Source organism: Bubalus kerabau, chromosome 18, assembly GCF_029407905.1.
Source record: "Bubalus kerabau isolate K-KA32 ecotype Philippines breed swamp buffalo chromosome 18, PCC_UOA_SB_1v2, whole genome shotgun sequence".
Lineage (NCBI taxonomy): Eukaryota > Metazoa > Chordata > Mammalia > Artiodactyla > Bovidae > Bubalus > Bubalus kerabau.
The window spans coordinates 45,916,037-45,940,549 of record NC_073641.1 but is presented as its reverse complement, the minus strand read 5'-3'; the positions used below and the strand labels follow the sequence as shown (position 1 = coordinate 45,940,549).

At 35.1% G+C, this 24,513-nt stretch overlaps 1 long non-coding RNA gene across 1 annotated transcript in view; it reads right to left on the bottom strand.

The window, feature by feature from the left end:
- Positions 1-1,902: 1,902 nt before the first annotated feature.
- Positions 1,903-24,513, bottom strand: part of LOC129633099 (uncharacterized) — a 38,079-nt gene continuing 15,468 nt past the window's right edge. Inside the window, exon 3 of the long non-coding RNA XR_008704885.1 lies at positions 1,903-3,855. This is a non-coding gene — a long non-coding RNA (uncharacterized LOC129633099). The remainder of the gene's footprint in view (positions 3,856-24,513) is intronic.

Below are 24,513 nucleotides of genomic sequence, written 5' to 3'. Positions count from 1 at the left end.
AAAATGATGGTCATAAAGATGCTCACCTAAGAGGGGGCAAGAATGGATGAAAATAGTGAGGACTTTGACAAAGAAAGGGAAAACATAAGAAAATACCAAACAAAAGTCACAGAGCTGAAGAATTTGAGAATACAATAACTGAACTTAAAAAAAAAAATAGAGTGGTTCGACAGTAGACTTGATGAAGCATAAGAAAATGAGGGAGCCACAGGGCCAAAAAGAAATAAATAAAATGCTCTTGACATCTTTATACAGAAAGGAATTTTAGGTGGCAGAAACAAATGAACCAGTAGTTAAGTTTTTTTGAGATTTACTAAAGAAACCATTAGTTAACCTGGAAAAGAATAAATCTTCCAGAATTTTAGAGCCTTGGGCCCCGATCTTATTTTCAGAGAGGAAAGGCTCATTACAGGTCCCTGAAGTAGTATGTGGTCTGCATTCCCCAGTTCAGATATGCCCAAGGAGAATAATGAACAAGTTCTCAGAGATCAGAACCAGAGTTCACAAAGAACAGTGAACAATGGGCTCCTTCTGTGAGCAGAATCCGAGCTTAATCAAGGTAATTCCTCATCCCCAGTGTGTGCATCTGGGAGCTTTATTTAAATCTCTTCCTTATGGGATTTACATTGTTGATTTCCAGTTGATGCTGTATGCCTCCCATCCTTTGTCTTTCCAAGTAGGAGTGATTATTCTGTATATCCTGTGCCAGCTCCATCACTGCATTCTGGGTATTTTTGCTGGAGGGGGAAGATAATTTTCCCTTTAAATGTGTATGACTGCAGACTAAAAGGAGTCATATCTATACCTGGTGGCACCTAGAGATATGGACTCTGAACAATAATAATTTCCCAGTTAGGATCTTATATTTTCTCTCTCGGAAAGAAGTGAGAATGTTCTGTGTGAAGGTAGAATAAAATGATCTGGTAAGCAAAATGCTCTATCAAGGATACTAGAGTAGTACATACTTCAAGCCTGCATATTGTCACTCTGCTTATTTAACTTATATGCAGAGTGTTCAGCAGTGCTAAGTCACTTCAGTCATGTTCGATTCTGCGACCCTATGGACTGTAGCCCACCAAGCTCCTCTGTCCATAGGATTCTACAGGCAAGAATACTGGAAGGGACTGCCATTCCCTTCTCCAGGGAATATTTCCCACCCAGGGACTGAACCAGCATCACGTACATCTAACCTGCATTGGCAGCCAGGTTCTTTACCACTAGCACCACCTGGGAAACCCAGATCAAAGATAATAAGATGTATTCAAACCACTACCTCCTTGGGTACTCAGAAGTCTGACCTTCCAAATCTTTCTTGTACTTAGGTTAGGAACTGTATAATTGAATTCTGACTAGGAAAATATAAGCATCTTTGATATAAGACACTTCCAGATCTCACCCAAAAGTGTGGGCCCATTGTGAAACTTTTCCCTGAACCTTTTTGCCTTTAGTGGGGAGCAGAAGAAAGGATCAGTCAACTAAAAGTCAAGTAAGTAGAACTCATCCTACCAGAGCAGCAAAAAGGAAAAAGAATGAAAACAAGTGAAGATAACTTAAGGAACTTATGAGACAACTTAGGCAGATTATGATTTGCATTTTAGGGTTCCAGAATGAGAAGAGAGAGAGAAAGTTATAGAAATTTTATTTTCAGAAACAATGGCTGAAAAATTCCCTAATCCAGAAAAGGAAAGAGACTTCCAGATCGAGAAAATCCAAACAGTTCTAAAAAGATGAGCCCCAAAAGATTCAGATCAACAAATATAATTAAAAGGTAAAAAAGGTAAAGGCAAGGAGAGAATATTAAAAGCAGCAAAAGAAATACAACTTGTGTAGAAGTGAATCTTCATAAGATGATCAAGAGGTTTTTTTTTTTTTTTAGCAAAACTTTGCAGATTTTAGCAAAACTTCTCTGAAAGGAGTGGCACAATATGTTCAAAGTGCTGAGAGAAAAAACCTCCAATCAAGAATACCCAGCAAACTAATAATTCAGAATTGGAGGAGAGATAAAATTTTTCCAGACAAGCAAAAGCCCTAAAGAAGTTCATCACCCCTCAAGTGACCTTACAAGAACTGCCAAAGGGACTTCATTGGGTTGGATATACGGGATGTTAATTGATAACAAGAAAACACATGAAAGAATAAATCACACTGGTAGGCAAATGTATGGTAAAAGTAGTAGGTTAATTACTACAATAGTTAGCCAAGAGGCACACAAGACAGTTACCTGAGATGTAAGGACACAGAAGACTGAAATTTAAGGAACAGAAAAAAAATATTCTAAATGGAAATCAAAAGAAAGCTGAAGTTGCTGAACTCATATCAGACAAAACTGAATTTAAACAAAGACTGTAAAAAAGATGAGCACTACATAATAATAATAACGTGGGTAATCTAACAAGATGATATAAAATTTGTATATACATATGCATTCAACATCAACACTTAAATATATAAGGCAAATATTAGTAGTCCTAAAGTGAGAAATAGACAGAAATACAAAATAGTATAAGACTTTAATACTCCACTTTCATCAGTGGGTAGACTATCCAGATAGAAAAATCAAAAGGAAACATTTCCCTTAACAACATTTTAGACCAGACAAAATTAAAACATACACACAAAATCCTCAACAAAATATTAGCAAGCCAAATTCAACAATACAGTAAGAATATCATACACCATGATTAAGTAGGATTTATTCAGCGAGTGTAAGAAGGGATGCCATCAGTCAGTGTGATATACCATACTAACAAAATGAAATATAAAATTTATATGATCACCTCAATACATGCAGAGAAAGCATTTGATACAATTCAACATCCATTTATGGTAAAAACTCTCAACAAAGCATATACCTCAAAACAATAAAGGTCATTTTTGACAAGTCTACATCAGCTAACAACCATCATACTCAACAGTAGAAAGCTGAAAGCTTTTCCTCTAAGATCAGAAACAGGATAAAAATGCCCATTGTAGTCACTTTTATTCAAGATAATATTGGAAGGCCTTACCAGAGCAATTATGCAAGAAAAATAAATAAAATACATCTAAATTGGAAAAGAATAAATAAAACTGTATTTATAGATAACATATTATATATATAGAAAATCCTAAAGACTCCTTAAAAAAAAAAAAAAAAACTATTAGAGCTAATTAGTGAATTTAGTAGTTACAGGATACAAATACAATACACAAATATCTGTTGAGTTTCTATACACTAATAATAAACTATCATAAAGAGAATTCAAGAAAATAAACCACTTAAAATTTTGTCAAAAAGAATAGAGTATCTGTGGATAAATTTAACCAAAGAGGTTTAAAAAAAAGTGTATATTGAAAACTGTAAGGCATTAATGATATAAACTGAAGAAAATTCAAATAAATATATATTCCATGGTTATTCATTGGAAGAATCAATACTGCCAAAATATCCATACTTCCCAAAGCAATCTACAGATTCCATACAATCTCTTTAAAATTTCCAATGGCATTTTTTTCACAGAAAGACAATAAGCAATTTTAAAAGTTTTATAGAACCACAAAGATGCTAAGTAGCAAAGATAAAACTGAGAAAGAATAACAAAGCTGGAAACACCAAGAAACACAAAGCTGGGCTTCCCTGGTGGCTCAGACATTAAAGAATCAGCCTGCAATGCAGGGGACCTGAGTTCAATACCTGAATTGGGAAGATGCCCAGGAGAAGGGAATGGCTACACACTCCAGTGTTCTTGCTGAAGAATCCATGAACAGAGGAGAGCCTGGTGAGCTACAGTCCATGGGTTGCAAGAGTTGGACATGACTTCACATGACATTTGTTGTCAGGGACACCATGCTGTCATTTAAGATTACATTACAAACCTATAGTAATTAAAACAGTATGCTATTGTCATAAAAATAGACACAAAGACTAACTAAGTGAGAGTATATCATATTAGAAAGCTTCTGCACAGCAAAGAAAACCATTAACAAAATAGAAAGGTAACCCACTGAATTAGGAAAAAAATATTTCTAAATTATATCATAAATCTGATGAGGCTAATATGCAAAATAAAGACTTACATAATTAAATTTCAGCAACCAAACAACCTGACTGAAAAATGATCAGAAGGCTTGCATAGATACTTTTATAAAGAGGACATAGAGATAGCCAGGAAGCATGAAAAGATGAACATCACTAATCATCAGGAAAATGCTAATCAAAACCACAATGAGATACCACTTGTTAGAATGGGTATTATCACAAAAGGAAGAAATAACAACTGTTGGGGAGATGTCCACTGATGAATATATTGATAAATAAGATGGGCTGTGTGTATGTATACACATGCACACTTATATGTGTGTGTGTCTCTGTATATAATGGGATAGTATTTCACCATAAAAATGAATGAAGTCTTGCCATTTTGAGACCACACAGATGGACCTCAAGCATACTGTGTAAGGTGAAATAAACCAGACAGAGGAAGACAAAATAGTTTTACTTCTCTTATATGAAGAATCTTAAAAGCAAAACAAGACCAACCACAGCTTGATGGTTACTGGAGGTATAGGGTAAGAGTGATGAAATTGTATAAACATAAGAAAAAAAGGATGCAATCTTAAAAATGACAGAATGATCTCTGTTCATTTCCAAGGCAAACCATTCAATATCACAGAAATCCAAGTCTATGCCCTGACCAGCAATGCTGAAGAAGCTGAAGTTGAATTGTTCTATGAAGACTTACAAGACATTTTAGACTAAAACCCCAAAAATATATCCTTTTCATTATAGGGGACTGGGATGAAAAAGTAGGAAGTCAAGAAACACTTGGAGTAACAGGCAAACTTGGCCTTGGAGTACAGAATGAAACAGGGCAAAAGCTAATAGAGTTTTGCGAAGAAAACACACTGGTCATAGCAAACACCCTGTTGCAAAACACAAAGAGAATGCTCAACACATGGACGTCACCAGATGGCCAACACCAAAATCAGATTCATTGTATTCTTTGCAGCCAAAGATGGAGAAGCTCTATACAGTCAGCAAAAACAAGACTGGGAGCTGACTGTGGCTCAGAACATGAACTCCTTGTTGCCAAATTCAGTCTTAAATTGAAGAAAGTGGGGAAAACCACCAGACCATTCAGGTTTGACCTAAATAAAATCCTTTATGATTATACAGTGGAAGTGAGAAATAGATTTAGTGGGCTAGATCTGATAGAGTGTCTGATGAAATATGGATGGAGGTTTGTGACATTGTACAGGAAACAGGGAGCAAGACCATCCCCAAGAAAAAGAAATGCAAAAAAGCAAAATGGCTGTCTGGAGAGGCCTTGCAAATAGCTGTGAAAAGAAGAGAAGCGAAAAGCATAGGAGAAAAGGAAAGCTATAAGCATCTGAATGCAGAGTTGCAAAGAATAGCAAGGAGAGATTAAAAAAAAAAAAAGCCTTCCTCAGTGATCGGTGCAAAGAAATAGAAGAAAACAACCGAATGGGAAATACTAGAGATCTCTTCAAGAAAATAGAGATACCAAGGGAATATTTCATGAAAATATGGGCTCAATAAAGGACAGAGATGGTACGGACCTAACAGAAGCAGAAGATATTAAGAAGAGGTGGCAAGAATACCCCGATGAACTGTACAAAAAAAGACCTTCATGACCCAGATAATCATGATGATGTGATCCCTCACCTCGAGCTAGACATCCTAGAATGTGAAGTTAAGTGGGCCTTAGGAAGCATCACTATGAATAAAGCTAGTGGAGGTGATGGAATTGCAGTTGAGCTAATTCAAATTCTGAAAGATGATGCTGTGAAAATGCTGCACTCAGTGTGCCACCAAATTTGGAAAACTCAGCAGTGGTCACAGTACCGGAATAGGTCAGTTTTCATTCCAATCCCAAAGAAAGGCAATGCCAAAGAATGCTCAAACTACTGCACAATTGCACTCATCTCACACGCTACTAAAGTAATGCTCAAAATTCTCCAAGCCAGGATTCAGCAATATGTGAACCCTGAACTTCCTGATGTTCAAGCTGGTTTTAGAAAAGGCAGAGAAACCAGAGATCAAATTGTGAACATCCGCTGGATCATCAAAAGAGCAAGAGAGTTCCAAAAAAACATCTATTTCTGTTTTATTGACTATGCCAAAGCCTATGATGGTGTGGATCACAATAAACTGTGGAAAATTCTGAAAGAGATGGGAATACCACACCACCTGACCTGCTTCTTGAGGAACCTATATGCAGGTCAGGAAGCAACAGTTAGAACTGGACATGAAACAACAGACTGATTCCAAATAGGAAAAGGAGTACATCAAGGCTGCATATTGTCACCCTGCTTATTTAACTTATATACAGAGAAAATCATGAGAAATGTTAGGCTGGAAGAAGCACAAGCTGGAATCAAGATTCCTGGGAGAAATATCAATAACTTCAGATATGCAGATGACACCATCCTTATGGCAGAAAGTGAAGAAGAACTAAAGAGCCTCTTGATGAAAATGAAAGAGGAGAAGGAAAAAGTTGGCTTAAAACTCAACATTCAGAAAACTAAGATCATGGCATCTGGTCCCATTACTTCATGGCAAATAGATGGGGAAACAATGAAAACAGTGGTTGACTTTATTTTGGGGGGCTCCAAAATCACTGCAGATGGTGACTGTAGCTATGAAATTAAAAGACGCTTACTCCTTGGAAGGAGAGTGATGACCAATTTAGACAGCTGATTAAAAAGCAGAGACATACCTTTGCCAACATAGGTCCATCTAGTCAGGGCAATGGTTTTTCCAGCGGTCATGTATGGATGTGAGAGTTGAAGTATGAAGAAAGCTGAGCACCAAAGAGTTGATGCTTTTGAACTGTGGTGTTAGAGAAGACTCTTGAGAGTCCCTTGGACTGCAAGGAGATCCAACCAGTCCATTCTGAAGGAGATCAGTCCTGGGTGTTCTTTGGAAGCACTGATGTTGAAGCTGAAACTCTAATACTTTGGCCACCTGATGCGGAGAGATGACTCATTTGAAAAGACCCTGATGCTGGGAAAGATTGAGGTCAGGAGAAGAGGATGACAAAGGATGAGATGGTTGGATGGCATCACCGACTCAATGGACATGGATTTAGGTAAACTCCAGGAGTTTGTGATGGACAGGGACCCCCGGTGTGCTGCAGTCCATGGTGTCACAAAGAGTCGGACATGACTGAGTGACTGAACTGAAGAAAAAGTATTCATATACCATTATTGTTTCAGGAATATAACAATGAAAACATATAAACTAACCTATGTAATTAAACTCAGATTAGCATCTAATCTTTGATGACATAGGAAATTTCCAGGATGTCTGAATTAAGTTTCTTGATCTAGGGATGTTATATGACTGTATTAAGTGAATATACCTGGAGCAGTAAATGGCAACTGACTCCAGTATTCTTGCCTGGAGAATCCTCATGGAGAGGGAAGCCTGGTGGGCTACAGTGAATGGGGTCGCAGAGTCAGACACATCTGAGCACCTAAGAAAGTGAATATACCTCAAGCTGTATGAAAACTATATGTTAACTTCAACATTGTGGCATAATTGTAAAGATGGAAATTTAAGCACTTTAAGTCATGAATTACAGAAAAATTTAAGAAAATATTGAAACCCTTAAAAAGAACAAGAGAGACTTATCTATAAATGACCTGTTTATGGAGTTAAATACATCTATGTAAATAATAGATGGATTGATATGTAAATGGATAGATGATTAAATAGAGGGAAAGACTGATATATATAGAGAGAGGCAGAAAGGTACACATACACTGGATCATGAGTTACGATGTATTTCTTAATGCTGAGCATGTGGAGTTTAGTAAAAGAAAAAAATTCTATATAATCTTCATTTAAATTTTATTCATCTTTAACCTTTATATTTTCTTTCTATTACTCCCTTTGGATTTAGTTTGTACTTGGCTTTCTTACACTTAAGGTGGTATGTTAGATTATTGATATCAGATATTTTATTTGTTATTCACATAGGCATTTATGGCTATACATTTTCACTAAGCAAAAGCTGTATTGGCACCCTATTAATTTTTATAATTTTAAACTGAAACTTTCACAACTATGTTACTAAGTAAACAAAGTAAATGTAAAGTATCTACATTAAATAAAACTTATTAATTATATTTAATTAAATTATTGACTCATTATTACAAATTCAAAAAAGGAAAAATAACCCAAAATGATAACAAACAAGAAAAATAAATAAATCTAAAAATATAGGAATGCAAGGGATTTCTGTGTGTTGATTTTATATCCTGCAAGTTTACTATATTCATTGATTAACTCTAGTAATTTTCTGGTGGAGTCTTTAGGGTTTTCAATGTTGAGGATCATGTCATCTGCAAACAGTGAGAGTTTTACTTCTTCTTTTCCAATTTGGATTCCTTTTATTTCTTTTTCTGCTCTGATTCCTGCATTCCTATACACTAATATTGAGAAAATAGAAAGACAAATTAAAGAAACAATTCCATTCACTGTTGAAATGAAAAGAATAAAATACTTAGGAATATATCTACCTAAAGAAACTAAAGAACTATATATAGAAAACTATAAAACACTGGTGAAAGAAATCAAAGAGGACACTAATATACCATGTTCATGGATCGGAAGAATCAATGTAGTGAAAATGAGTATACTACCCAAAGCAATCTATAGATTCAATGCAATCCCTATCAAGCTACCAATGGTATTTTTCACAGAGCCAGAACAAATAATTTCACAATTTGTATGGAAATACAAAAAACTTTGAATAGCCAAAACAATCTTGAGAAAGAAGAATGGAACTGGAGGAATCAACCTGCCTGACTTCAGTCCCTACTACAAAGCCACAGTCATGAAGACAGTATGGTACTGGCACAAAGACAGAATTATAGATCAATGGAACCAAATAGAAAGCCCAGAGATAAATCCACGCACCTATGGACACCTTATCTTTGACAAAGGAGGCAAGGATATACAATGGATTAAAGACAATCTCTTTAACAAATGGTGCTGAGAAAACTGGCCAACCACTTGTAAAAGCATGAAACTAGAACACTTTCTAACACCATACACAAAAATAAACTCAAAACGGATTAAAGATCTAAACGTAAGACCAGAAACTATAAAACTCCTAGAGGAGAACATAGGCAAAACACTCTCTGACATACATCACAGCAGGATCCTCTATGACCCACCTCCCAGAATATTGGAAATAAAAGCAAAAATAAACAAATGGGACCTAATTAACCTTAAAAGCTTCTGCACATCAAAGGAAACTATAAGCAAGGTGAAAAGACAGCCTTCAGAATGGGAGAAAATAATAACAAATAAAGCAACTGACAAACAACTAATCTCAAAAATATACAAGCAACTCCTGCAGCTCAATTCCAGAAAAATGAACGACCCAATAAAAAAATGGGCCAAAGAACTAAATAGACATTTCTCTAAAGAAGACATACAGATGGCTAACAAACACATGAAAAGATGCTCAACATCACTCATTATCAGAGAAATGCAAATCAAAACCACTATGAGGTACCATTTCACACCAGTCAGAATGGCTGCGATCCAAAAGTCCACAAGTAATAAATGCTGGAGGGGGTGTGGCGAAAAGGGAACCCTCTTACACTGTTGGTGGGAATGCAAACTAGTACAGCCACTATGGAGAACAATGTGGAGATTCCTTAAAAAACTGGAAATAGAACTGCCATACAACCCAGCGATCCCACTGCTGGGCATGCACACCGAGGAAACCAGAATTGAAAGAGACATGTGTACCCCAGTGTTCATCACAGCACTGTTTATAATAGCCAGGACATGGAAGCAACCTAGATGTCCATCAGCAGATGAATGGATAAGAAAGCTGTGGTACATATACACTATGGAGTATTACTCAGCCATTAAAAAGAATATATTTGAATCAGTTCTAACGAGGTGGATGAAACTGGAGCCAATTATACAGAGTGAAGTAAGCCAGAAAGAAAAACACCAATACAGTATACTAATGCATATATATGGAATTTAGAAAGATGGTAATGATAACCCTGTATGCGAGACAGCAAAAGAGACATACATGTCTAGAACAGTTTTTTGGACTCTGTGGGAGAGGGAGAGGGTGGGATGATTTGGGAGAATGGCATTGAAACATGTATAATATCATATAAGAAATGAATCACTAGTCAAGGTTTGATGAAGGATACAGGATGCTTGGGGCTGGTGCACTGGGATGACCCAGAGAGACGGTACGGGGAGGGAAGAGGGAGGGGGGTTCAGGATGGGGAACACGTGTATACCCATGTTGGAATCATGTTGATGTATGGCAAAACCAATACAATATTGTAAAGTAATTAGCCTCCAATTAAAATAAATAAATTTAAATTAAAAAAATTAAAATACCAGTCAGATATTATTCATGAGGTTTATGGATATATTAAAAAAAAAGTATAGAATTTAGCTAAAATATAAGTTGGTAACTTACTAGTTAAGTCTCAATATGTGGCCAAAAAATAAAATATCTCTGTATTTTATCTAAAAGAAGCAGTCTGATACAGTTTATCCCAACTTAAAAACTTTAAAATGAGCCCAGTCTTCTGAGATCTTAGTGTAAATAAAATGAATTCTCAGGACATTAGTTCTGTGATTGAAATTCTTATATCTCTACAGGAAGTGGATTTTCCTACCAAAAGTTCAAGTGATAAATAATTTTTAATAACTGGTAGCTTAGCATTTTTGACCCTTGTGTTTCTAAAATAGCTTTTCATTTTCCCTGAAGGAAGCATCATATTGTTGCTTTTATACCCCTCAAAATACCATACTGCTTCCTCTTTTCAGTATTATGGAAGTATCTGGAGAGGCTTATGAGCTATTTTATAAGTTAATGATTGCATATTTCCTTCCATAATTTTTTGGCAACAATGGACATATAATTGTCATATATTTTAGGATATGTTATTTCAAGTCACAGGTCAAAAAAAAGATTATTATTCATTCAATAAAGTGAGTTAAGCACATAATGTATCAAAGAGATAGAAAAACACCTTCTTTTAGCTTTTGGGAGCTCTCAACCCTCCTTTATTCAATTTATCTGGGTTGTAGAAGAATGAGTTTTCTCTTTAGTAAATTTGGGGTTAAGAACTTTGAACTTTGATCTCCCACCCTTTTGAATAAGTTGAGGTGCACAGAATAAGTACACTGATCTCTCCTAAATTTGATGGTAAAGGCAATTCTTTATCCATTGAGTTAAACAGTAAGTGTTCCACTGTGACCTGACAATGAGGGTGAGTGTCTAATATGGGATTCCATACTAGATACCTCCTCTTGTAATGTAACTAAGCTGTAGTCTCAGCATTTATCAGTGATGGAACTGGTATTCTGGGTCCCATTGACTGATTCTTTTGGCTATACCCAATTAATTTAGAACTAGGTTGGGGAAGAGAGCTATAATGTATTGGGATTATTTTCATAGCATCATCTGCTAAATTGATTGGGAATCTTGAGAAATAGTAAACTGAAGATGCAATTATAATAGAACAATTTTTTGGCACAACCAATGTAACTGACTGTATTTATTTTTTGAGTAGCACAAGAGACTTAAAAAATTTTTTTAAATTGAAGTTAGTTGATGTGCAGTGTTACAGAAATTACAAATGTATAATTAGTGATTCACAGTTTTTAAATATTATACTTCATTTATAGGTATAAAATATTTGCTATGTGACTTTAAACTTTACTGTGTGGTACTGAAGCCAGCAGATTTGTTGATGTACTGGTTTTAGTTTGGTTTGTTTTATGTCCATAGTTTACAATGACTGATTTATGGCTGGCCAGATGTAGTCTAGGTATGTGACGTTAGCCTTTGACCGTGTGTGATTATGATCTTGGTAATCACTACAGTGTATTGTTTTTTACCCATGACTGGCTTTTTTTTGTTTTGTTTTTACAGGTACAGCAGCAGGTGCCAGCTTTAGCTGGTCTCCAATGCCCTCAATAAAGTTGTGGACTGTATGTTTCTTGGCTCTTACACCTTGACATTGAACTACACATGCAGTTTAGCTTAGTGTTTCAGGTAAGACAGAGGTATGATTGGATCATGTTTGGCATTGGTGAGAAGAAAACAATCTCCTTGCTTTCTCTGTTTTCTCTCCTCTAGAAGGGGAATAAACAAATCTGATCTGTGATTTTGATTAAACCAAAAAATGAAAACAAGCTCAGCAACTGAATAGTCTTAACTAAGAATTCTGTTCCCTCTGATTGTTCTCCAGGTGTACTCAGTCTAATAGTCTCCCCTGTTGAAAGAGAATGGTGGCTGTTCAGTGACATCTGTGGCAGAATGAATCCAATGTTAGAATTCTATATTAGGCATAGCATTGTTTTACCATATCTAAGGCTCCCTAGTATCTGCTCTACCAGTGAAAAGGCTGCTATGTTTATATTTATATGTCTGACGCTTGTCTTTGTTTTATAACCGAAGATTTCAAGAAAGAGATTGATTTTATGAAAGACAATATTAAAATAGAAATATTTAGTATTTTTTTTATCCTTTATCAGCTTTTAATTGTTTGAAGCTTTCCTTTCTATACTGTTTGCAATTTTCAGAAAAGAAATACTGATTTTAAATGATACCAGCAGAAATGTATTAGAATTGACAGCTAGTATTTAATGGCAATGCTTAAAAGTTTGATAGATATCATTTATTTGGATTCAGTTTGCTCATTCTTTTAAATTAATGCATGTAGTTGATTTGATGAATAACTTTCTTTTCTTTTTATTTATTTTTTTGTGGCAATACACTGCCAGAGACACTTTATGTCTGTGCTATATATCATTATGTGCCAAGTAGCACTATTTTGTATAGTTGTTGTCAGGTTTTTAGATGATGTATAATATATAAAGCACTTCATGTTTTTCAAACCTACAAACCATTTTTCCTGTTGTATTCTTATCATTATTTTCTATTGCCTTTGAGAAAAGCAAATACATAGCAAAAAATATACATAAATGAATAAATAAAAGAATGAACCTGGGCTCTTAGAAGCACAAAAGATATTCACTGCAGGAAAGATGGCAAGAACATGGAAATATGACTATTACCTAATGTGACTCTGTACACATGACAGCGAATGAAAGAAACAAAAGTATCTCACATTCTCTTCGAGATCTGGCCCAGAAATTTAGCTTCAATTTATTTTTGACAACTTCGTGTTTAATTTCTTTCTTTTCTTCTACTTTCTATTCAAAATGTAGTATACGCATAACAGATATAAAACAAATATAGGACAGTGATATGGCAGAAAGAGTTAATTTTGTATATATAATTTTACATGCTGGGTCTTTCATTTATTGCCTATATGACATAGCAAGCCATATCAGATCTCATATATGTTATATATCCTGAATGTATGTCTCCGTATGAATATATATGTGTATCATTTATATTTGAATTAATACTCTAATGGCTACTGTGTCTTTCACAAAAGAAAAGGAAGATGAAGAAGATATATGTATGAGCATGTGAGAGAGAAAGAGAGAGAGAGAGAGAGAGAGAGTGTGTGTGTGTGTGTGTGTGTGTGTGTGTGTGTGAGTGTGTGTGTTTGGCAGAGTATTAATCACTTTAGGGCCCTAGGGCCAGTAATCCTTTTCAACATATGAAGTTAGTTTTTCTAAAACTATATAATTAGTACTCATATTACTTTTATATACATGAGTGAGTGAGTGAGTGAAGTCGCTCACTCGTGTCCGACTCTTTGCAACTCCATGGACTGTAGCCCACCAGGCTCCTCAGTCCATGGAATTTCCCAGGCAAGAGTACTGGAGTAGGTTGCCATTCCTTCTGCAGGGGATCTTCCCAACCCAGCGATCGAACTCAGGTCTCCTGCACTGCAGGCAGATGCTTTACCATCTGAGCCACCAGGGAAGCCCTATATATACATATTACTACTCATATAATTTATACAATATTGTATTTATCAGAATTCAAAAATTTGTTTCTTTATACTCATTGATATTTCACTCAATATTTTAATATATATTATTATTATTATTATTACACAGTTAAAAGGCCTGGCGTGCTGTGATTCATGGGGTCGCAAAGAGTCGGACACGACTGAGCGACTGAACTGAACTGAACTGATAATACTGCTGCTGCTAAGTCGCTTCAGTCGTGTCCAACTCTGTGCAACCCCATAGACAGCAGCCCACCAGGGTCCCCCATCCCTGGGATTCTCAAGGCAAGAACACTGGAGTGGGTTGCCATTTCCTTCTTCAATGCATGAAAGCGAAAAGTGAAAGTGAAATCACTCAGTGGTGTCTGACCCTCAGCGACCCCATGGACTGCAGCCTTCCAGGCTCCTCCGTCCATGGGATTTTCCAGACAAAAGTACTGGAGTGGGGTGCCATTGCCTTCTCTGATGTATAATACTAGTATAGTACTAGTCTTAAAAGTTAAAAATTCTCTTCATGAATTATAATATTCATTCTGTTATTTATTCATACTGAAAAAATAGTAGGCAACTCACAGAAAGTAAAATCTGCCCAGGCATTTGTCAATCTATAATAACAGACATACAAAGCCAGTTGCCATCTTAATAGGAAACATTTCTCCCACAGCCACTGCAGCTCAAAGTACTATAACATCTCCACCATCTTTTTTCCCTTTGAGGAATACTAACTCACTGAGAAATTTTGTTGTAATTACAAAATGTCGCAAACACCATTTTTGAAATTAGAAGAATAAAATATCCCAATTGTCAATGGAGAACTAAAGTAACTTTGAAAAGGAGAAGTTGTCTTGATTTACAACCCAGGAACAGAGAGCTCCAGATACAGGATTTCTGGACTCAGAATCCCAAACCAGTCTTCACATTACAAGAAAACAGATTCTGAGTTGACGTTTCAGTAGAGACCTGAACTTGTTCTAACATTTACATATAACCCTGCTTTTTCTCTGAACCATATTAAAACACTGCTGTTAAGTTACTCTTAAAAACCACTGCTTCCCAAAATACTATACCATATACTATATATAAATATCATATATTACAAATATCATATAATATCACTTATACATAATTGGTATATAACAAAAATTATAGAAATGAATTTGCTTACAAAACAGAAATAGACTCAGAGGTCTTGAAATCAAACATATGATTACCAAGGGGCAATATAGGGGGAAATATAAATTGGGAGACTGGGGTTGACATATACCCACTAACATAAGTTTTTTAAAAGATATACATATACATATATATATATGTGTATGTATATATATATAACTGAATCACTTTGCTGTGCCCCATGAAACTAACACAACATTGTATAACAACTATACTCCAATAATTTTTTAAAAGTAACATAAGGAAAATATCTTAATCCAATTACTGATATTCATAGATATAAATTTCATAAAAGCAGCCAGAGAAAGAATGATAGGAAGCAAAGATAATCATAACATATTTCTCATTAAAACCAAACTAATGAGGAAAAAATCAAATACTATATTTAGAAAACTGAAAGAAGGAAAATATGTTCAGCTTGAATTTAATACTTACCAAAAATATTATTCAAAAATATAGTTGAGTTAATTCTATTTTACTCAAGTAATGAAATCAGGGTAATTAATCATTTTGACCTACATTGCTATGCTTAGTTGCTCAGTCATGTCTGAATCTTTGCAACCCCATGGACTGTAGCCTACCAGTCTCGTCTGTCCATGGGGATTCTCCAGGCAAGAATACTGGAGTGGGTTTCCATGCCCTCCTCCAAGGGATCTTCCCAACCCAGGGATCATACCCAGGTCTCCCTCATTGCAGGCAGATTCTTTACTGTCTGAGTCACAGCCCTCAGATATGCATTAAAAGACTTTAAAACAATGTCTTTAAAAAAGGAGATAAAATATCCCATATAAAATTATTTTAAAACTTATAGCATAAGAAATGAACAAAAATAAGTTCATGTGAACAAATTAAAAAATATTTTCTCATGTTTAATCTCTTTAAAAGATAATTTATTGTTTAAAAGGAAAAAAATATAATTTTTTCAATTTATGTAGTAAATACTACATATGTAGTATTACCATCTATGACTGTGAGAAATAAACCCTAGAATAACTAATAAAAGTGTATATCTAGAAATATAGCTAATAAGGGGAATAGCAGGAAAAAAGGAGAAATAGACAATAGCAATCAAGAATCTAAATTTAAGCCAAACTCTAATGATATTTAAAAAACATAAATTGTCTCAATTCTCTAGTTAAAAAGGTTTGTGGCACTAAATGCAAAATCAGATACAAGTTTATGCTTCTTATATAAATCCATTTTAAATAAAGAAAATATCCTATTAAAAGTAATAGGATATAAAAAGAAAAGAATCATACTTCTGAGGAAAGTGGGATAGGCTGAAGCAATGTCAGGCAAATAAGATTTCAGGATAGTAAATAATTCCAGAAATAAAGAGTGATATATCATAATGACAAAAGGTTTAATTCAGACAGAAGACATGAGACATCCTACATATGTACGCACCTAAACAGAAAGTTTCAGAGTACATGAAAGGAAAACTGATTTGACTGACAAGAAAAATAGAAAAAGCCATAATTATACTTAGAGACTTTTAATACTCTTCTCACAATACTTCATAAACTAAGCAGAAATAATTTATGTTCAAAAGATGAGTTAACCAATACTAGCTAACATAAATGGCATTTATACACTGCAGCAAAAAATAGTGATTAGACATTTCTTTTATGTGTACATATACCACTTAATAGATCATATTCTGAGAAATAAACAATAGTGCAGTTAATAGGAAAGCCATTAAATAGAATATAACATTCTTGTTACCACAGTGGAAATAAACCAGAAATTAGTAAGAGATATTGAAAAATCCCCAGTTTTCAGTATGAAACAGCATGTCTCTAAATAACAAATTGTTGTGTGATAGGATATTGGAATGCATTTTAATGAAATTGAAAATGAAAACACATTGAAATGTGTAGAAAGTTAATGTTGTGTTTAGAAGAAAATATATAACATTATTAATAAATAGTACTATATGCACAATAGACAACCATCAAGGACTTACTGTATAGCACAGGGAATATATTCAATGTTTTAATAACCTACAAAGGAAAAGAATCTGAAAAAGAATCTATCAATAGATAGGTACATGATAAATAGATTCTTCTAATTCAAGAACACGGCTTATCCTTCCATGTGTTTGTGTCATCTTCAATTTTTTCATTAGCGTTGGACTATACTACCCAACACAATCTACAGATTCAACGCAGTCCCTATCAAATTACCAACGGCACTTTTTGGAGCTCTGAAACAAAAAATCTTAAAAGCTGTATGGAAACAGAAAAGATCCCAAAGAGCCAAAGCAATCTTGAGAAAGAAAAACGGAGCTGGAAGAATCAGGCACCTTGATTTCACAATATACTATAAAGCTAGTCAAAATGGTAATCAAAACAGTATGGTACTCACACCACAACAGGCTTACAGATCAATGGAACAGCATAGAAAGCCCAGAGTAAAGCCCATCCACCTACGGTCAATTAATCTATGACAAAGGAGGTGAGAATGTACAATGGAGAAAAGAATCTCTTCAATAGTAGTGCTGAGAAAACTGGATATCTACATATAAAATAATGAAATTAGAATATTCCCTAACACTATATACAAAATAAATTCAAAATGATTTAAATACCTAAATGTAAGACCAGACTCTATAAAACTCTTAAAGGAAAACATAAGCAAAACACTCTTCAACATAAATCACAGCAAAATCTTTTTGGATTCATATGCTACAGTAATAAAAATAAAAACAAAAATAAACACATGTGACCTAATTAAACTTAAGAGCTTTTTTACAGAGAAGGAAACCATACACAAAATGAAAAGACAATCCTCAGAATGGAAGAAAATATTTGCAAATGATGTGATGAAAGGATTAATCTCCAAGATATACAAATAGCTCAATATCAAAAGAAGAAACAACCTGATCAAATAATGGGCAGAAGATCTAAATAGACATTTCTCCAAAGAAAACATACAGATGGCCAAGAGGTGCATAAAAAAAAATGCTCAGCTTGTCTAATTATTAGAGAAATGCAAATCAAAACTACAAAGAAGTATCATCTCATACTGGCCAGAATGGCCACCATCAAAAAGTCTAAAAACAATAAATACTGGAGAGGATGTGGAGAAAAGGAAATAATTCTGCACTTAGTGGGAATGTAAACTGGTACAACAATTATGGAGAACAGTATGAAGTTTCCTTAAACTAAATATTAAACTATGTTGTGATCCTCCTGGAAATGGTGAAGGACAGGGAAGGCTAGCATGCTGCAGGCCATGGAGTTGCAAAGAGTAAGACATAACTGAGCAACTGAACAACAATGATCCTGAAATCCCACTCCTGGGCATATATCAAGAGAAACCACACTCTGAAAAGAAATATGTACCCCAATGTTTATTGTTGCACTATATACAATGGTAAGATATGGAAGCAAGCTGAACATCCATCAACAGAGGAATGGATAAATAAGTGGTGTGTGTGTGTGTGTGTGTGTGTATATATATATATATACACACACACACACATACATACAACAGAATATTACTCAGCCATAAAAGAGAACAAAATGATGCCATTTGCAGCAACATGACATACCTAGAGATTATTATACTAAGTGAAGTCAGACAGATAAAGACAAATATCATATAACATTTATATGTGGAATCTAAAAAAATAATACAAATGAACTTATTCATAAGATAGAGTCACAGACTTAATAAACAAACTTATGGTTAGCAAAGAGGGATTAACATATACACACTACTATATATAAAATAGATAATCTACAAGGCCTATTGTATAGCACAGGGAACTCTACTCAGTACTAACCTATATGGGAAAATAATCTGAAAAAGAATAGACATATGATTGTACAACTGAATCACTTTGTTATGTACTCAAAACTAACACAGCACTGTAAATCAACTATACTTCAATAATAAAAGGAAAGATACATAAAATCAGTCCTAGATTTCTACTTCTTGATCTTCTACTTCAATGCATTAAAAAATAATACCAAAAAAGTAAGTTTAGGAAAATAAAAAATCAAAATATCAATAAAAAGTAAATAAATAAAAACATTTGACAACAAAACTAATACCCATTCATGATGAAAATATTCAGCAAGCTAAGAATTAAGAGGAATATCCTCAACTTGGTGTACCAACAATTAATGTAATTTCTACTAGTGAACTAGTAGACTAGTGAACTAGTAGACTAGCGAACCCTTGGACTGCAAGGACATCCAACCAGTCCATTCTGAAGGAGATCAGCTCTGGGATTTCTTTGGAAGGAATGATGCTAAAGCTGAAACTCCAGTACTTTGGCCACCTCACGCGAAGAGAACTCATTAGAAAAGACCCTGATGCTGGGAGGGATTCGGGGGAGGAGGAGAAGGGGCCGACAGAGGATGAGATGGCTGGATGGCATCACTGACTCGATGGATGTGAGTCTGAGTGAACTCCGGGACTTGGTGATGGACAGGGAGGCCTGGCGTGCTGCGATTCATGGGGTCGCAAAGAGTCGGACATGACTGAGAGACTGATCTGATCTGATCTACTGGTGAAAGATAAACTATCCCTCCACTAAGATCAGTAACAAGCAAATAATGTTTTTTGTTAATGTTTCTATTTAATACTGTACATAATTGCCTAACCATTATAATAAAAGAAGAAAAAGAAACAAAAAACTGTAGCTTTGAAAGAAAGAAATTAAACTATTTGTACATGATGTTATCTTTTATGTAGAGACATGAAGAATTCAAGAATTATTATCAAAACTAATAAATAAATGTAGTAAGGTAGAAATTTAATAAGTCAGTAAAAATGAATTTTATATATCCATAATGTGTGAAATTGAAATAAAATACTATTTGCAAATGAATAAAAAACATGAAACACTCAGATTTAAAATGTGGCAAAGTTTTGTACATAAAAATTTTATAACATTGTAAGGTCATTAAAGAGGATCTAAATGAAAAAATATATGATACAGAGCAGAAGATCCAATAATATTAAAATATCATTTATAAGCAAATAATTCTATAAGATCATTATAATTGCAATCAAATTCCAGGAAATTCTTTTGTAAGGAGTAGTAAGCTGATTCTACAATATATATGGATTATGCAAAGTAATTATAATAGCTAAACCCCTTTGAAAATAAAGATCAAGTTTAGAGGGCTTACATCTAATTTTAAGACACATAAAACTATAAAGATATAATTTTACATCAAAAATGACAGAGAGTTCAGAAATAGACACACACATACAAGTTTAACTGATTTTTAAATGAAATATGTAATGTGGTTAAATCATGAAATTCTTCTTTTTTGCTTTGGTACTGTTTGAGGCCCCTGTGGAAAATGAACCTGAGCCAATCTCTGGCCTTACATAACATACAAAGTTTATCTCTAAGCAGATCATAGAATCAATAAAATTTGGAAATATAAAGCTTCTAAAATATAGGAAAATATTTTTCAATTTAATAGTTCGGCAAATTTTTTTTTTTAGGATACATAAAACTTTAACCATGAAAAGATAAAATGTAAAGAGTTTTACTCTTCAAAAGGTACCAGCAAGAAAATGAAAAGATAAGCCAGAGACTGGTGAAAATACTTGCAAAACATAAATCAAATGAAAGACTTTTATGTTGAACATAGCTTTTAAAAAAGGAATACCACTTTGAGAATTTTGTCTTCTTTACCAAAAATTTCATTTCTCCAAGAAATCAGAATTCACATTCAAACTACTTCTCTCATACTTCCAAGCATATATACACAAGTGCCTATATGAAGAACCCTTCAGTTTCTGTGGCATTTCTACATAAAGTGATTTGAGCTCTAACCTTGTAAAAGATGGCTAATATGGTTTGGTTACAAACAAGTCTAAATAATAGTTACTCCAATTAAAGTTTCCTGAAATATGAATGCTGCTGCTAAGTCACTTCAGTCGTGTCCAACTCTGTGCAACCCCATAGACGGCAGCCCACCAGGCTACCCTGTCCCTGGGATTCTCCAGGCAAGAACACTGGAGTGGGTTGCCATTTCCTTCTCCAGCGTATGAAAGTGAAAACTGAAAGTGAAGTCGCTCAGTCGTGCCCGACTCCTAGCGATCCCATGGACTGCAGCCGACCAGGCTCCTCCGTCCATGGAATTTTCCAGGCAAGAGTACTGGAGTGGGGTGCCATATGACTTCAATAAGAATCTCCCTTTATTCTGAGGAATGCATTCAGAAGACTAGCAACATTTGTACTTGCACATGTTACACAATATTTTTTACTGTGTCCTGAAAATTTTCAGTTTTAAAATTCTTACTGGTGCAGTTTTATTTGGCATTTATCCATGTCTTCTAAATAATATAGTAATTCAATTACCAATCCCTTTCCATGTATGTAATAGTCTAGTGATTACTGAAATTTTTCAATCTAAAGAATAACCAAGTCAATATTACATTGTCATTCATCAGTATTAGAAGAATAACTTAAAAAATCTAGACAATTCTCCAAATTGCCTTTGATAGAAATAAGTTTAAAAGTTATACTATATATATGAATAGGAACTGGTACATTTCAACTCTCAGGGAAGAAACATTTTGACAAGAGATAAACTGTAGTAAGATCAGAATGTGTCAAGCAGTATAAAAATTTTAAATGCTCTGACATATAAAAGAAACAAATTAACTTCTGATTGAAAAGAAAATTACGGCATTTTTTCCCCCTAGGCAAGGGAGTATTTTCAAAGGGACAATGAGATGTTTTCTGCCAGAGTTAATAAGCGTGGAAAAAAGCAGAAGGTAGGATGAATAAAAAATACAGAGGTTTTTGGCTGAAAATACAAGCTACATGTGGTAGTGGTTTAGTTGCTAAGTCGTGTCTGACTCATACGATCCCATGGACTGTAGCCTGCCAAACTCCTCTGTCGGTGGGATTCTCCAGGCAAGCAATACTGGAGTGGGTTGCCATTTCCTTCTCCAGGGGATCTTCCCGACCCAGGGATCAAACCAGGGTCTCCTGCATTGCAGGGAGACTCTTTACCAACTGAGCTACAAGGGAAGATAATACAAAAGCTAGCGAGGAAAGTTTGGTTAGATCTTCCAGGTAAATTCTATGGTTAGTTGCTTGTAATAAATTCTATACACCATGAGAAATATTTCAGGTTTCTTAGCAGAGAGGAGTGTTTTAGGGGAAAAAAAAATATGGAAATGTATTTGCCAGTACTCAATAAAAGAGATTGAAAGTTAGAAACAATGGCTTCTAAGAAACTGCACTATAACAGATGGAATGGGTAAAGACTAAAGTAGAACAAGGCAATATATATAGAAATGAGAAGCCAATAGTAAGTAAATTGAGGATCAATTTAGACTCTGATTATTAGGAAGAGAGAGAGTGAATCTTTAAAGATTTTTTTAAGATTTCTAACCTGTATGATCAGCAATAGAAAATGAATTTACATAATTATAGAAACTAGCCTCACAATTTTATTTGGGCTTTGGAAAGATTGTGAATGAATTTTCAATGTGTTTAGCTTGTGAAAAGAGAATAACAGTTATTTTAGCCAACTGATTATAAAAGCATAAGATCTTTCAGTTAATTAAGTGTAAAATCTTTTAGCCGATTAAAAGCTGGGTCCTTTGACAGAAAATAGACAATTAAAAAGATTAGTTTTTAATCTAAGAATGACTAAGAATTAATTAGCATATGAAAACTTTATTGCATTATTCAATAAAAATGCAAATGACATGATTTTGCCTATAATATTTACATATATAAAAATGGTAATCACTAATGATAAAGAGGATACTGTGCAATTATTCTCTGCAAAAAATTGGGAGGTCAGTTGGTGCCTAGTTATGGGACCTTGACATGTGTCTGATTTATATGCAGTGGATCATCTGCTAATATGGAAACCCTCGTTGTCTCAGTTGCTTCCCTGGTGGCTCAGACAATAAGGAACCTGCTTGCAATGCAGGAGAGAAAGATTCGATCCCTGGATTGGGAAGATACCTTAGAGAAGGGAATGACTACACACTCCAGTATTCTTGCCTGGAGAATTCCATGAGCAGAGGAGCCTGGTGGGCTACTGTCCATGGGGTCACAAAATGTCAGATATGACTGACTAACTTTTTTTATTTTTTAAAAAAAGGAACTAGCTTTCCCATGGTTACACCTCATTTCAGGGAGCAGCTGCTGCTGCTGCTGCTAAGTCGCATCAGTCGTGTCCGACTCTGTGCGACCCCATAGACCCCAACAGGCTCCTCCGTCCCTGGGATTCTCCAGGCAAGAATACTGGAGTCCGTTGCCATTTCCTTCTCCAGGGAGTAGCTAGTATGTAACAATTTGTTGAGGCATCCCTGTTCTTGTCTTATTTGTAAATGGCCATCCTAGTTTCAGAGATCCGCTTAAGACTGGCTGAAGACTATCCACATCACAGATCTCAGCCTCTCCCCCTGTACAGTCCTACTGTTGCTGCTGCTGCTGCTAAGTTGCTTCAGTCGTGTCCGACTCTGTGCGACCCCTGAGACAGTAGTCCACCAGGCTCTGCCGTCCCTGAGATTCTCCAAGCAACAACACTGGAGTGGGTTGCCATTTCCTTCTCCAATGCATGAAAGTGAAAAGTGAAAGTGAAGTCGCTCAGTCGTGTCCGACTCTTCGAGATCCCATGGACTGCAGCCTACCAGGCTCCTCTGCCCATGAGATTTTCCAGGCAACAGTACTGGAGTGGGTTGCCATTTAGGTGTCTACAAAATGAATAACCTTCACGCAAGTCTGCATTTCAGAGTCTGATTCCAATGGAAACCTGACCTACAAAAACTGATCAAAGAAATCATCCTAGGAAGCAGATTCTAAAATGGGATTTGTGATCTGGGTCACCTTTAGGTTTGCTGACACTTTTGTCCCTATTACTGGTTGTGGCTGAAGTAATTTTGGCCGATTTTAAACAGGATTAACTGTGTCCATCATATCCATATTTAATTCACAAATCCTGCCTCTACAGAAAAAAAAAAAAATACTGAAAGATGAGAGAGGAACACAAAATCAATCAGCAGTAGCCTCAACTGTAGACATTATGCCAGATGTTGTAAGGGATCTATGCTGGAACAGATTTACATGGTCTCAGTAACAAGGTATGTATATGGATACTGATATTGTTAATTCGCTAGTTTCTAACCACTATGCAGACACAGTACAAGTTACCGTAGTCACATGGGGAAGGGCCACAGCACACACTGAGGTCCTGTCCAGGGGCTTTGCTCACTCTTGAACATCTGTCATAATATTATCTGAAGCGATCCAAAATTTCTGAATCTTCTACAGAAAACCTCATTGATATTTGTTGAGAAATAAATAGCTTTAAAAATATAAACTGCCAAAATTTATAGGTATAATTTTACATATCCCTGTGTGTGTTAAAAGAATTCAACATCTATTAAAATAAAATCTTTCTAACA